This window comes from Trachypithecus francoisi, unplaced genomic scaffold (genome assembly GCF_009764315.1).
Source record: "Trachypithecus francoisi isolate TF-2019V2 unplaced genomic scaffold, Tfra_2.0 Lachesis_group10, whole genome shotgun sequence".
In the NCBI taxonomy this organism is placed as follows: Eukaryota; Metazoa; Chordata; class Mammalia; order Primates; family Cercopithecidae; genus Trachypithecus; species Trachypithecus francoisi.
In genome coordinates this window covers 72,426,282-72,441,015 of record NW_022681455.1, presented here as the reverse complement: position 1 = coordinate 72,441,015, position 14,734 = coordinate 72,426,282, and the positions used below count along the sequence as shown (strand labels likewise).

General features: G+C 38.4%; 1 protein-coding gene and 1 non-coding gene across 4 annotated transcripts in view; both read left to right on the top strand.

Annotated features, from left to right (window-relative positions):
• FILIP1 (filamin A interacting protein 1) overlaps positions 1–14,734 on the top strand; it is a 232,981-nt gene that overhangs the window by 117,696 nt on the left and 100,551 nt on the right. The window lies entirely within an intron of this gene.
• On the top strand, positions 8,258–8,465 carry LOC117088954. The gene has a single exon (XR_004439448.1). It is a non-coding gene; the product is annotated as a small nucleolar RNA U3 (small nucleolar RNA).

Below are 14,734 nucleotides of genomic sequence, written 5' to 3'. Positions count from 1 at the left end.
TTGAATACTTCAAAAATAATTTAGAAAGTAGATAATTTCTGTGGATTGTTAGAAGCTTCTTCTATTCCATATCTTCTTAACTCATAAACACATTCTTTTGGGGTTCCCAGCCATTTTTTAAAATATTGTTCATTAGTTTCTCTTTTCCTCTTCATCACCTAATATAAGTGAGCCTCCTATCTGTGCTTCTTTCTTACCAAGAGAGTTCATTCATTCTTTGGGCTTTAATTAATAAATAATTAATTCAAAATAGGTTGATCTTACAATATTTAAGAAACATTGCTGAGACCAAGTGCGGTGGCTCACGCCTGTAATCCCAACACTTTGGGAGGTTAAAGAGGGCGGATCACGAGGTCAGGAGTTCAAGACCAGCGTGACCAACATGGTGAAACCCTGTCTCTACTAAAAATACAAAAATTAGCTGGGTGTGGTGGTGTGCACCCGTAATCCCAGCTACTCAGGAGGCTGAGGCAGGAGAATCGCTTGAACCGGGAGGCGGAGGTTGCAGTGAGCTGAGGTTGTGCCACTGTACTCCAGCCTGCGTGACGGAGCAAGACTCCATCTCAAAAAAAAAAAAAAAGAAACATTGCTATTCGAGAGCTTTGAGGAATGAAAAGACGAATAATCATAATACTTGTATTTGATGGGTTCCTACTATGTGCCAAGTATGGTTTTAGTCACTAGATATTACAACAATCATGAAGAAAGAGCTCATGACTTGGTAGGATAGATGAATAGATAAGAATATACAGGAATGAGTATTGTATTGAGTAATTACAATATAAATTACAGGAGTACAAAGGAGGGAAAGATTATGAAAATATAGGAACTTCACTAAAAATTTGGACTTTGAAGAATTTGTGGGTTTTGGGCAGACGGAGATGAGCATAGGGGCCAACATGGGCAGAATCAAACAGAGTGAGTAAAAAAGTCTTGGACCACGTTCATCATGTTCATCAGTGAATAGTCTGGCTTTAGTGTAGTAGTAGTATTTTGTGGAGGTAAAACGACACCTCCATTTAGAGACTACAAATAGGAGGTCCTCCTTTCCCGCCAAAATAGTCAGAAAGTGTGAGGATTCCAGGGGAGTAGAGCGATGCAGAAGTCGGGGGAGTAAAGATGAAAGAGTATCAAGAAGAAAGGTTCAGTTACTCAAATCAGCAGAAAGGCCCCATCAGACAGGACTGAAGGACATTCTTTGGGTTTGTTAATTTGAAGTTCATTGGGAACATTTGTCAGAGCAGTTTTAGTGAGGTTAAGCCCATTTTCAGTGGGTTGAGAAGTTGTTAGATATGAGTTCTAAATTTCTTTTCACAGAATCAGTATGTCAGTATGTTCAGTTCTTTGACTTCTACTTTTAAACTTAACTTCCTTGTAAAGCAACCTTTTTCGATTACCTGCTCCACCCTGACTCATTCCAATTACCTACTCCACCCTGACTCGTTCTGATTGTCCGCTCTGTCATAACCTCCAAACCACTCACCCCCGTCAGTCTCTTCAAATTAGCCAATCAGAATTAGTTTAGCCTGTGCTGTCTAACCCTAGCCAATAGGGGTTAGCAGCAGGGGCCACGTGTGTCAGGGAGAAGAACCCCTTCCCCTCCCTTGTCCAAGTGTCTGCTACCATTACTCCATCTGTAAGGGTGCACCCTTCTATAGAAGTAACTTGCCTTGCTGAGAATTAAAAAGAAAATTTTATATTCAAATGCTATTTCTTTTGCAGCACCAAAACTTTATTTATAACAAGGTGAAGGGAAGTTAAGTAAATAATTTAGAAAAACTTTTTTATGTTTTTTTTTCTTCTTTTTTCTTTTTCTCTTTTGGTAATAGGTTTTCTGGTTTTTTTGTTTGTTTGCTTCTTGTTGTTGTTGTTGTGGTTTTACATAGCCAGAGAAGCCAGTTTTCCCCCTTCTTTAGCTTAGTGTAAATTAATTGTGTGGCACAGAATAGGTCTTTAGGCCTACATTTGTTGGCTTCCTGATTTGAAATTACATGTTGCTTTTCTCTACTTTGAAGCTTTAAGTGAAGCATGGGATTATTAAAAAGTAAAAGGCCAAAACAGTGTGACTTGAATGCCAAGTCCTATGGGGAAACATGATGGAACTGAAAAGCTTTGGTAGTTGACTTTATTAGTGTTGACTCTGGGCCTCAGTTTACTCCCCATGTGTTCTAACGGGGATATTTCCTAACTTCTGGGGTTGTTGTCATTACTAAGCTTAGCCAATATAGATGTTATTTGGAGAAGTTTGAATGAACAAGGCGCAGAAAGAAGACAGTAGCTAGAGGGAAACTCAGGTCAACTGAGGGTTTTGGTGATGAAAGATACTTTGCTGTGTTTACAGGTTAAGAGATTGCAGGACAAGAAAAAAGCAGAGTCAAAGATGTAGAAAAGAGAAAAAATTTTAGATGACAGCATCTTGGAGGATATAGGAGGAGGTGAATCAAAAGTATGATTTTGGGTTGAACTTAGTTTTGGTCTTGAAAAGGAAGGAGACCCTTCCTCTGTGATGGAAGGAGGAAAGATGAGTGGGGCTAACATTTGCGACCGAGGGGTGGGCAGTTGAGGTAGATCCCCCTAAAGCCTCAGCTTTTTCATCAAGGAACAAAGTTATGGTCTGCTGAAAGTTAGTGGCGGTCCTGAGCATGATTGTGTACATGCTGAATCGTTACAGAAGGGAATGCTGAAGAAAGGTGATTATGTACAAATACAAGCACTAATGGGTGAAGTTTAGGATTCAGCAGGGAGAGACCATGCATTTACAGTGGCAGCAGTCTGTTTAGAAGCCTGCGTGTAAAGGGGGAGACATATTTTATAGCACTGGATCTAGGGTTGTAGTTGTCCAAGTCAGTGCAGTGAAAGGACAGTGTTATAAGAAAGTAGAATGTGTTGGTGAGACGGTGCCCAGCAGGAAGAGGTCTTGGGAGAAGTGAGCAGGCCAATGGCAGGACAGGCAAGAGAGGGCTGGAAAAACTGGAATTTGGGCTATTTGCATTTAAGGTTTCTGGTATGGCAGTGTTGTTTTGTTTTGTTTTGTTTTTGGGGACAATCTTGCTATGTTGCTCAGGCCATGGGCAGTGGCAGTGGCACAGTCAGCTTACTGCAGCCTCCAACTCCTGGACTCAAGTGATCCCCCCCACCTCAGCCTCTCAAGTGCCTAGGACTATAGGTGCATGCTATGTGGCACAGCTTTAACTAATGCAGAGTCTTGGGTGTGGTCCCGGGAGTGGAAGTGAAAGCAATTGGAATGAATGAGGTCAAGAAATGGTGAAGTTAGGACATTGGCTAAATCTTCCATTAAATATTGAAACCTCCTAGGATTATGGCAGGATTTGGAGTGGAGTGCAAGTCTGTGTCATCTAACAAATATGAGCGTTGGGGACCAGAAGGTCAGTAGATAACTGGATAACTGCTGCCAGACTACTTTTTCGGAAGTGTTTCTCTGATCATTTTATTCTGTTGCTTAGGAATTTACAAGAGGTCCCTACACCTTATCAGATAGAAGTCTAAATTGCTTAGACTGGTCTGAAAAATCTCCCTCTTAGCTATGAAACCTCATCTTTAGAGCTACTTAACATGACCATTCCTATCTAATCAGGCAGTCTCTACATTTTTTCCCCATACTCACACATACAATCTTAAAATACTTGCAAGACATAAATTGGGGCTCTCAAGGAAATTCAGGATATGTGTTTATTTTTGTCCTATCCCATAGTTTTCTCCTGTACCAGTCAATACTTCTTTTTCTTTTTCTTTCTTTCTTTTTTTTTTTGTATTTTTTTGTTTGTTTGTTTGTTTTTGTGTGTGTGAGACAGGGTCTTGCTTTGTTGCCCAGGCTGGAGCACAGTGACATGATCACAGCTCACTGCAGCCTCAATCTCCTGGACTCAAGGGATCCTCTTGCCTCTATATAGCTGGGACTGTAGGCGTGCACCACCACACTTGGCTAATTTTTTTGAATTTTTGTAGAGATGGGGTCTCACTATGTTGCCCAGGCTGGTCTTGAACTCCTAAGTTCAAATAATCCTCCCATCTCAGCCTCCCAAAGTGCTAGGATTATAGGCATGAACAATTACACTTGGCCCTATTCAATATTTCTTTAGGGGCCACTGAAGGCTTACCTCCTCAGTGAAGCATTTCCTAATGACTTGCTCCCCGATGCTTATCTTTCTCCTGCCATGAAATCCTACATTGATCCTTCATGAAGTGAACCATAGCACTTCATACCCCCACATTTCCTAAGTATTTTATGTACTTACACCTTGTTGCCCAAAAAAACTTCCTGGGAGAAGCTGTGTCTTCTGCATCTTTCACGTGCCTCATTTTATCTAGAAAAGGGTTAGGCATATCATTGTTAGTCTATTAGAAACTGGTGATTAATCATGAAATGTTCTAATATTTATACACCCTATGAGACAGTCATAAGATTAATATTTTTAACATCTGCAAAACACTCTGAATTATATAGGAAAAGTATAAGTATCATAATACATAATGTTATTATTGAATTAACAGTAATGGTCATAAATATATACAATGATATTCCTACTACAATACTATGATTCTACTTTTCTGTCATCTTTAACAAGAGATGTCATAACTCCATTGGGAATGGTGATAATCAGTTCAGATGGAATTACTTGTGCAACCAAGAACAACAGGCTTATCCTTCAGGGGTACCATTTATCACTTTTTTCTTTAAAAATGGCTTTTCTTTTTCTAAATGAGTTCCATTTGTCACATGGGAAGGCCTCCAGTAGAGTCCCTGTGCTTCTGAAGCATAAGGCTTTTAGTTACTCTCTATGCCTTTTTAAATTGATGACTCACCTGCACTTAATATGCTCCATCTTTAGAATCTCAGGCTGAGGTCACCCTGAGTGAGGCTGCCCAGTGAAACCTCACACCATCAAAATGGTAAGCGTGCTGAGAATGGCATGTCTTTGCTACGTTTAGGAGGCAACAGAGAGACAGGTTGCTTTCTGATTAAAATCAGGACCAGATCTGATTATTTGTTGAATATGATGCTTCAGAATCTCATGTGTCCAGTAATATTGTTCGTATTTTGGCAAAGAGCTTTGTTGTCTGAGTTTCATTGTTTCAGGCAGAATACTTTTAGGGCTCCTAATAGAATCAGAAAGTTGGCTTTCCTGCAGTGAGAATAATGTCCTCATTGGTGTTGTAGGGGAGAACTTTAGTTTTATTGAGAAACATAAAAAAAGACATATTAATAAAGAAAATCTCTCATAAATCCTTTTATTATTTTACAGGAATCTGGTCATGGGAAGATACCACATAAGGGTAATATGTGAAAGATGGAGATTTCCCCCTAAATGGCTGCAGCCTGCATTTTCCTCAGTGAAAATGGTCTTTATTTAGTAAACTAAATTATATATAAATATTACAACTTACCTGTACAAATATTTCCCAATTATTTGGGGATGTTCTCTTTTTACATGGAGCATTTTCAAGTAAAATTAGTTTGTACAGATAACTGGTATGAGAAATGTATGTTAAGCGGAGTAGGACTTCGGCATGATGAATTTGTGATTCCAGAAGGACTTCCAGTAGAGATGTCATGTAGAACACTGCCAGATTTGAAGCTCAGGAGGGATAAGGTCTAGACCTGTGCTGTACAATGGAACTTTATTTGAAGAAAGAAATGTTTTATATATGCCTTGTCCTATAGGGTAGCCATTAGCCACATGTGGTTTGCAAACTCTTGAAATGTAACTAATAAGGCTGAGGAACTAAATTGTAAATTTTATTTAATGTTAGTTAAATTTAAGTCACTACATGTGGCTAGTGGCTACTGTATTGATCAGCATGGATACAGAAAAACAAACAAGGTACTAATCTGAAGAGACCATGGTTGAAGCAAAGGGATAAGAGAGTAAAAGGAAAAATTAACACCAAGGAGATTCCCTTAGAAATTATCTATGGTTAAGGGTGGTAAGAGAGAAAAGAACTGGCCAAAGGAAAAAAAAAAAAAAAAAGGCATGGTTAAAGAGAAAGGAAGGCCATCTGAATGAAGATGTGTCATGGATGCAAGAGAGGGAGAGAATTTCAGGAAGACATAGTTCTCAATGCTGCCACAAAGCTGGAGAATGAAAACTGACAACAGGCTGTTTATTGAGCCGCAATTAGAAGGTGTGTTTTCCAAGAAACAGTGAGGGTTGATACCAGACTACTGGTGTCCAGAAGTGCTTGGGCAAACTTCACTTTTGACAAGTTTGTGGATAGATGGTAGGGCTATATCTAAGGGAATAGTAGGGATGGGGAAAGGTTTTTTGTTTTGTTCAGATTTTTTTTTTGAAAGAGGACACTTAAACACTTTATAGATGTTAAATACAAACTTCTTTCATAATTTCCAGTCCTACCCTTGCTCTCTTTGTCTTCCACAGATGCTTTGATGTAGAAGTATTTTACCTATAAGATTAAGATCGTCTCAACTTCCTTCCACAGCAAAAATACTCTGTTCATTGCCTCACCTTTCTTTACTTCCCCCTTCACTAAAAGTAAAGTGTCTCTTTGTGTCAAAGCTACTTCTGTTCACTTGATCCTACTGCCTTCCCATACTAACATATCTCCTACCCTTCCCTCCCCCATCCCTGAATCTCCCATGGCCTTTAGCACTAGACTGTTGGGGTCCTGGAAACTTTGCAAATTAAAGGAACTAGATTGATCAAAGCTCCTGTGGTTCTTTAGGCATGGAATTATTTTCAGAAAGGTCTCCACCCTCTAGGGAATATGGACATGAAATATTTGGGTCCCCTTTTTCTAACCTTCTCCTGACTATATACATGCTCTTCTTTCCTCCCTCCATTCTATTTAGGTACCTGTAGCCTCACAGAGGTAAATTCATCTCCATCTTTTTCTACATTGACTATTTTTAACAAGACTTGTACTTGTCCATGTTTGTCTTTTAAAGAACTATTTTAAATTAACAACTTCTTAAGAATAGACGGTGTCTATAAAGCACTTTGATAGGTGCTTTTTGAAAATTACTTTGTAGTTGCAATTGGTAAACATAAACTGTGTGTGTTTTTTTTAAATAAAGCGTATATTTCCAGTTCAATTTTTTTCTAAAGTATTGCATGTTAAATGCAAAGAGTTGGCTTTGGCGGAACCTTCAGCATAGCGACCAAGAGTGAGGCTGTTCCAAGGAAACAGGAAACAGGTCACAATGAACACTCTGGATTTGTTTTCTACCTGTCACAGTGCCTAACACCTGCATCACTTTACCTGTTTTTTCCACAGATGTGTTAGGCCAGTATTAATGGCAGAGATGTTTCTCAGCCAGGAACCAGATGGGTTCCTGCTCTGAGGACACTGTCATCTTAATGTCCCGATTGCTGGGTGAAATGATAGTGTGCCTGGAATTGCCTTTAAAAGGCTCCAACTCCTCTGTTTCAAAAAAAGCATATGAAGAGATAGATGGTGCATTATACTCTTCAGGTTACTTTGATGTATGTTTAAAACTTTTTCATAATACAAAGAGGAAAACAAATAGCATGAAATGACAAAAGAAAAATAATGTCTATGTTGCCCATGTGACTTTCTTGCACTGCCTAATATATGCTAGGATTTTCATTATTTTATTTAATAATCACAATAACCCTAAAAGGTTAGATGAGGTCCAAACAGAAGCCCAGAGGGTTTAAGTAACTCCATTAAGAGCACCTCCTTATAAAGTGTACCATGCTCTTCTGACCCCAAACCCAGTGCCCTTTTGTTTCAGCATGAATCTCCAAAATCTGTGGCATCACATTGTTTTCACATTTTGTTTTTAAATAATTCCATTTTGTTCTAAAGACTGAAAGCTAATGATTTTAAATCACAATAAACCAACAAATGTATATTAATGCCCTATTGTATGGCAGTAAAATAATGTGCTGCTATTGTCTTAGCAGTCCAAGTTGAGGAGTAAACTCACTGGAAAAGAGAATCTGATTCCACAGATAAGAAGAGGAAACACCAATTGTTTGCCAACAGGATTTATTTTTTCCATACAAAACAGCATATTTTAAAATTCACAAAAACTTGGAATATCTTTTTGGTCTCTAAGTCATAACTTGAATTGATGTTTGGTTTCCCTTCAAAGGTCTGCTTTATTTCCTCAAGTGCATCTTGCTCTTTTTCATGCTTCTCAGTAGGAGTTTAACAACCTGAACAATAGAAATCAATTGTAATAAATTCAATGGTAACACAGGCCAATGCCATTGTCAAACTGGTGATTGAAAAACATTGAAAAATAAAGTAAAATTCTATACTTTGAGGAGCCATTTTCATAGTTTGTTACTAGAGAAGTTTCTCTGAGCGTGGAGTGTACCAGAAAGCATGAGGAGGAAGTGCAGTGCTCTTGCCTCAGCTGTGAAATCTTTGCTTCATTGCAACCGCCGTTGTTCATTGATGGCCCATCTTGTCTTCCTTTGGGAGAGAAAAGAAGGGGAGGATGCAGTCTGAGTGGTTAAAAAAAAAGGTATAAATTTCACTTTAAGTTAGGTGCATTTTGCTGGCTTACACTATTCATGTAAAACTTTTTAAAAGATAGTTATTAAATGTTTTTAAGAGTAAAATGTAGACCAGCATGTCTAGACCATAGTGAATTTAAATTTTAATTGACCGAAATTAGTGACATGTCACTGTACCACATCACTTACAACTTTTCGCACCTTGACATTGTTCAAAGTGCCTAGTGCAACCTTTAACCTCTTCTTTATTCTCTTCTCTCTTCTGAACAGTTTCAGGGACACTCTTGAAAGTCACTGGGCTAATACTTATAGATACAGAACGGCCCCTTCTTAGGTTCTTCCTTCCTCTTGATCTTCCCCCCTTTCGGCCTCACTGATCCTCAGGAGACCTCTCCTAGTGTAGTGGTGATGGAGGGTTTATTCTGAAGCTCATGTGACCTGCAGTATCTTTAGGTTTGCAGGTGAGGTTACAAATGCAGACAAGGTAGTGGAATATGTTTCTTTGCAAAACTAACTGGCCCAACTGGGATTTAAAACGACCTCATAAGTGCTACGTCAACCTGTCACAGATGGCTTCAAAACAATGAAGGGATCAAAATGACTCATATCACATGGCTGTCAACAGAGAAATATTTTTTCCAAACTCTGTATTTAAGAGAGAAAGCAGGGAACTGATGAAAATTGTTGGAATTCTTTCACTGTGAGAGTGCATAATCAAAAGAGGACATCACTTTGATGAAATAAGAACACTGTACCTTGACTCTTTTCAGTTAACATGTAATCCTATCTGTGGATGTAGTCTTGTGCTTCAAAAATGTATATATTTGTATTGGCAGGAAAGGACCTCTATGGACCCTTCCAAACAGCAGCCATTAATCTCTAGAATACTTACTCTGATGTTAAACATTTCCTCATCAACAGCCTGAAAATAAACATGAAACAATGTGCACAAATTTTAGCAGCCTCTGGGCCATCCCTTTGCCCTTCAAAAAATAGAAATAATGAAAGTACATTTGCAAGTCCATGGTTCTGTGAGGATCAGCTCATTTATGAGGCAAGTCAGCTATAAACCAAGATTTTGCAGGTTCCTCAGCAGATGAAGGAAACCGTCTCACAGACTCAAAACACATATTTGCACCAATAAAAGTGAGTGATCCTTGAAGAGTGGAAGGAAAGGGATCTTAACATTACTGTTTTTGAGCTTTAAATGGCTCTGCCCTGAGATGGGATGTTATAATTCCTGCCAACTTGGAATTTTATATATATATATATATATATATGTCTTGTGTGTGTATGTTATGTTAAAAAATCTCTGTGTGTATATATACACACACACATATATATTCATTTAGCAAACTTTTTAAACCTGAAAACAATGTGTAAGATGAGTTGTGTTCTGAAGTAATCAAAATATGCATGCCTCTTTTTTCTTTAATGGAATGTAAATTCCTGGCTTTGAGTTTAGAAAGGATAAGCATGTGAGTGCTGATAAGATCAATGTTGCATACGGAGTGTGAGCCCTATTTGTAATCTTTGCAATATCTAACATGACTTATTTATAGATGGTTTGGCATAACGTGTCAGCCTGAAGTGCCCGGTATGCTGACTACAAAATATCTGAGCAAAGACCTTTGAAAAGAATCTTACAAACCCTGACTGCGAGACACTTAGAGGGTCACTGAAGAGTTGAGCATGGGAAGCTTTGAACACTGCGCTTTCTCTGTTCAGAACTAATTGTTTAAGAGACGTAGGCGGCCGGGCGCGGTGGCTCAAGCCTGTAATCCCAGCACTTTGGGAGGCCGAGACGGGCGGATCACGAGGTCAGGAGTTCGAGACCATCCTGGCTAACACGGTGAAACCCTGTCTCTACTAAAAAATACAAAAAAAGCTAGCCGGGCGAGGTGGCTGGCGCCTGTAGTCCCAGCTACTTGGGAGGCTGAGGCAAGAGACGTAGGCTTCCCTTTGTAGCCTGTGAGAGAGGACACAGGTGGTTGTTAAGATCCCATTCCCTCTTGAGTGTCATTGGCTCATTGCAATTATCTTTACAGATATCATATTGTTGCCTACCTACAGCAGAGAGGGGATCAACAGCCTGGCCACTCTTATTTATTATCTACCACCATGTGGTAGTGGATTCAACTAACAAGGGTATAATTGACAGGCAATTATGGAATGCCAGGCAATGGAGAGAATGTAGAAGAGGAAGCCACAGTGTCCCTGACCTCACATAGCTGGAGAGACATGATCTCCACTGCCATTGCTTTACTTCAGGCATCCTCACCACCGCTCACATGGTTTATTGCAACTGACTCTTAACTGGTATGCCCTTCCTGCAGTCTTGTCCCCCTTTGGCTAATTCCCCAGATCACAGCAAGAGTTAGCTTTTTAAAATACAAAATTGATCAAGTCTATCTTCTGCTTGGGCTTTTATGGACTGACCCCTGCTCACCACTGCTCACCACTTCAGCCTTATCTTTCACTGCGTCTCCTCAATTTATGGTCCTGTCATGCTGACCTGTCTGCAGTCCCCTGAATGTTTCCTGTCTTAAATAATGTTGGGAGCCTCTTCTTATTGGAGAGTATTCTTTTTCATTATGTGCTATGCAAATGATTTTAAAGAAAAGGCACTAAGATTGTATGTGTTCCAGGTTGGCTGATGTGTATAGTGCATTTATTTTCTTCATTGATTTTTGTCCTACTTTATTTTTTTATGTTGTTTCCATATCCAAGGCAAGGTCATTAGAGAAAGGAATTCTCCATACAAAAACCTACTGTTAAGCTAGTACTTCAAAGCTTATTCCATTATTTGTCGTAAAATAACTAGCTTGCATATTTCATCAAGGACTCAGGGGAGAGAACTTCTGTTCTGTCCAGGTGTTCAGAAACTTTTATTTTTTGATAAAGTGTCACTACAATGTCTTTTCCAAGGTAGAGTCTTATTGTAATCACATGCTCAGGAATCATGTTGTAATTATAAAACAAGACAAGTGTATGGATGGAACCATGCTCTAATTCAGTAGTAAACTTGTGTTCAAAAATTAGGCAAAACATCAAAATAGAATTCTAAGGGAAAAGTTTATATATTTAAAAATGTTTGGCCTGGCACGGTGGCTCACACCTGTAATCCCAGCACTTTGGGAGGTCGAGGAGGGTGGATCACTTGACATCAGGAGTTTGAGACCAGCCTGGCCATGTGGTGAAACCCTGTGTCTACTAAAAATACAAAATTAGCCGGGCAATGTGGCGGGTGCCTGTAATCCCATTTACTCAGGAGGCTGAGGCAGGAGAATGGCTTGAACCCAGGAGGTGGAGGTTGCCATGAGCCAAGATCATGCCGCTGCACTCCCACCTGGGTGACAGAGCAAGACTCCGTCTCAAAAAAAAGAAAAAAAAAGTATGTTAAAACTATTTTAGTTTAAATTTTGACTGGTTAATTCACACATATGGTTTAAAAATTCCAGAAGGGTATAATATATGGAAGTATATATACTATATTTTTGTTTTTTATACAAATGAGAGCATATTTTATATATATATATATAGTTCTGAAATCAGCCTTTTTCTGATATCAAATATGGCTTGCAAATTTTTCCCTATTAGTACACATAGAGATTTTACACTCATTTCAATGACTTTAGAGTATATGATATTTGGGTACATAGTGCAGTTTCCTGTTGCAGGACATTTAAGTTGTACCTAGTTTTTTGCTATCACAATCAATGCTCCATTAATGCATTATGCATATATATTACCACACATGTAAGAGTATTTCTCTTCATTAAATTCCCAGAATTGAAATTGCTGAGTCAAATGGTATATAAATTTGTGATAGACTTTGCAAAGTTGCCCTTCATAGGCCTGGTTTCTTACATTCCTGTCAACACAGTACATTATCAGTTATTTTACCAATTTAGTGCTGTAATTCCTTTGCCAATCTGATAGGTGAAATGGGTATTTTCCAGTAGTTTTAATTTACATTTATCTTATGAGTGAGGCTGAACATCTTTTCAAATGTTGTTAGAGATATTTGTATTTCCTTTTCTGTGACTAGTCTGTTCTTATCTTTGCCTGTTTTTCCATTGACTTATTAATCTTTTATTGATTAATGATCACTTTTTATATAACACAGAAATTAGTTCTCTTTGATATAAGCTGTCAATCAAATATTTTTTTCTATCTCATTATTTTTATTTTGACTTAACTTTTGGCACTTTTTGTTATGCAGAATTTGTTATTACTATTATTACCCAGACATCAATCTTTTGTTTTATGGCTTCTGATGTGGATTAAAATTAGAGAGGCCTTCCCACTCTTAGATTATGCAAAATTTCTTTCGAATTTTCTTCTAATACCTTTTTCCCCCAAGTTTTCTTATTTAAATATTTAACCCATCTGAAATTCATCTTAAAGTGAACTACTTTACTTTTTTGTGGGTGGCTGTTAATAGCAGTCAGGGTCTAGTTAGGAAAACAGAAAGTGCACTAGATATTTCAAACAGAAAGGAGTTAAAGGGATTTGGTCACACAGATGTTAGAAGCCTAAAAGAGTAAAAGGAGAATGCTGAAGTAACCAGAGATGGTAACTGCAAGAAGCAGCTATCACCTCTAGGGCTGAGGAAACAAAGGGAAGACATAAGATGACTAGTGCATAGGACTACAGAGGAGGAATCCATCTGCGGAGGGCTTACTGCCCAGCCTCTGCTAGTACCTCTGAGGGAGCTTGATGAGACTAGTTGTGGGAGGCCTGAAGAACCAAGAGCCGCAGGTAACTGCTACTACTGGAGCAACACTGTCAGAAATAGGATAAAGTAGAAAGGAAATCTTTCTCCCCATCCCACCTTTTAACATTCCTCTACTCACTCCAATTAGCAGAATCCAACAGAAAGCAGCTAGTACAGGAACCTGGGAAATGTAATTTGCAGAATCTCAGATTTAGTATCACAGAATAGAATAGATATAAATGATATAAATGGTTTTATAACTGAGAGATAATGAGTAAACAACCATTAATTGAACAAGCTATTTTACCCTATAATTTGAAATGTCACTTTATCCTATAATATTTAAATCTACTTCTGGGTTTTCTAGTTTACTCCAAAGATTTATCTACCTATTCCATGCTCTAGTATTCCATGCTCTAGTACCATAGTTTTAATTATTGTTGTAGCATAATATGTTTTTATGTATGGAAAGGCCAGTCCTTTCTCATTATGCTTTTCTGAATTTTCCCAAATATTCTTTTTTACTTTTTAAAAACTTGTTTTTTTACTTAAAAGATCTTTAAAGGAATTTTAAAAATAAGAGCCAATTTTAGGAAAATTATATTTGTTTACTTTTGGCTATTGTTTCATTATGGTAACACGAATCTTCATATATTAGGTACTTAATAAATGTATGTGAATAACTTTATTAACATTTAAAAATGTCATTATGTCTTTTAAAAAAATTCCATCTCTATGTACTTAAAAACAGTTTTAGTTTTATTATGTTGACAGTGATTGGGTTAAACAGAGAAAGTGGAGGGATCCTTTCCTTCATCAGCAGTTCTTTATTTACTTCCCTGTTTCTGAGTCAATGTGAACCTCTAGAAAGAAAGAGGGACCAAACTAGGTAGCTTTGTGTAATCCAGACAAGAGATAATGGTGACTTGGATTAGGGCAGTGTATTAGTCTGTTTTCATGCTGCTGATAAAGACATACCTGAGACTGGGCAATTTACAAAAGAAAGAGATTTAATGGGACTTACAGTTCCACATGGCTGGAGAGGCCTCACGATCATGGCAGAAGGCAAGGAGGAGCAAGTCACATCTTACATGGATGGCAGCAGGCAAAGAGAGAGCTTGTGGAGAGAATCTCGTGTTTTTAAAACCATCAGCTCTCGTGAGACCCATTCACTATCCTGAGAACAGCATGGGAAAGATTTGCCCCCATGATTCAACCATCTCTCACTGGGTCCCTCCCACAACACATGGGAATTTTGGGAGCTGCAAGATGAGATTTGGGTGGGGACACAGAGCAAAACCATATCAGCCAATAACAGTACTGGTGGGGCAAAAGTGCTAAGATTTTGTATAAATTGTGTGGAAGAGCTCATTGTATTTGATGGCAGGTTGAATGTGGGATATGTGAGAAAGAGATTTGCTAAGCCTGACTCCAAGGTTGTTTGCCTGACCAAATGGGAAATGGGTTGTCATTTACTGAGATGGAGAAGACTACAGGTGGAGAGCAGACAAGTGGAAACCAGAAATATAGTTTTGCACAGGAAGTT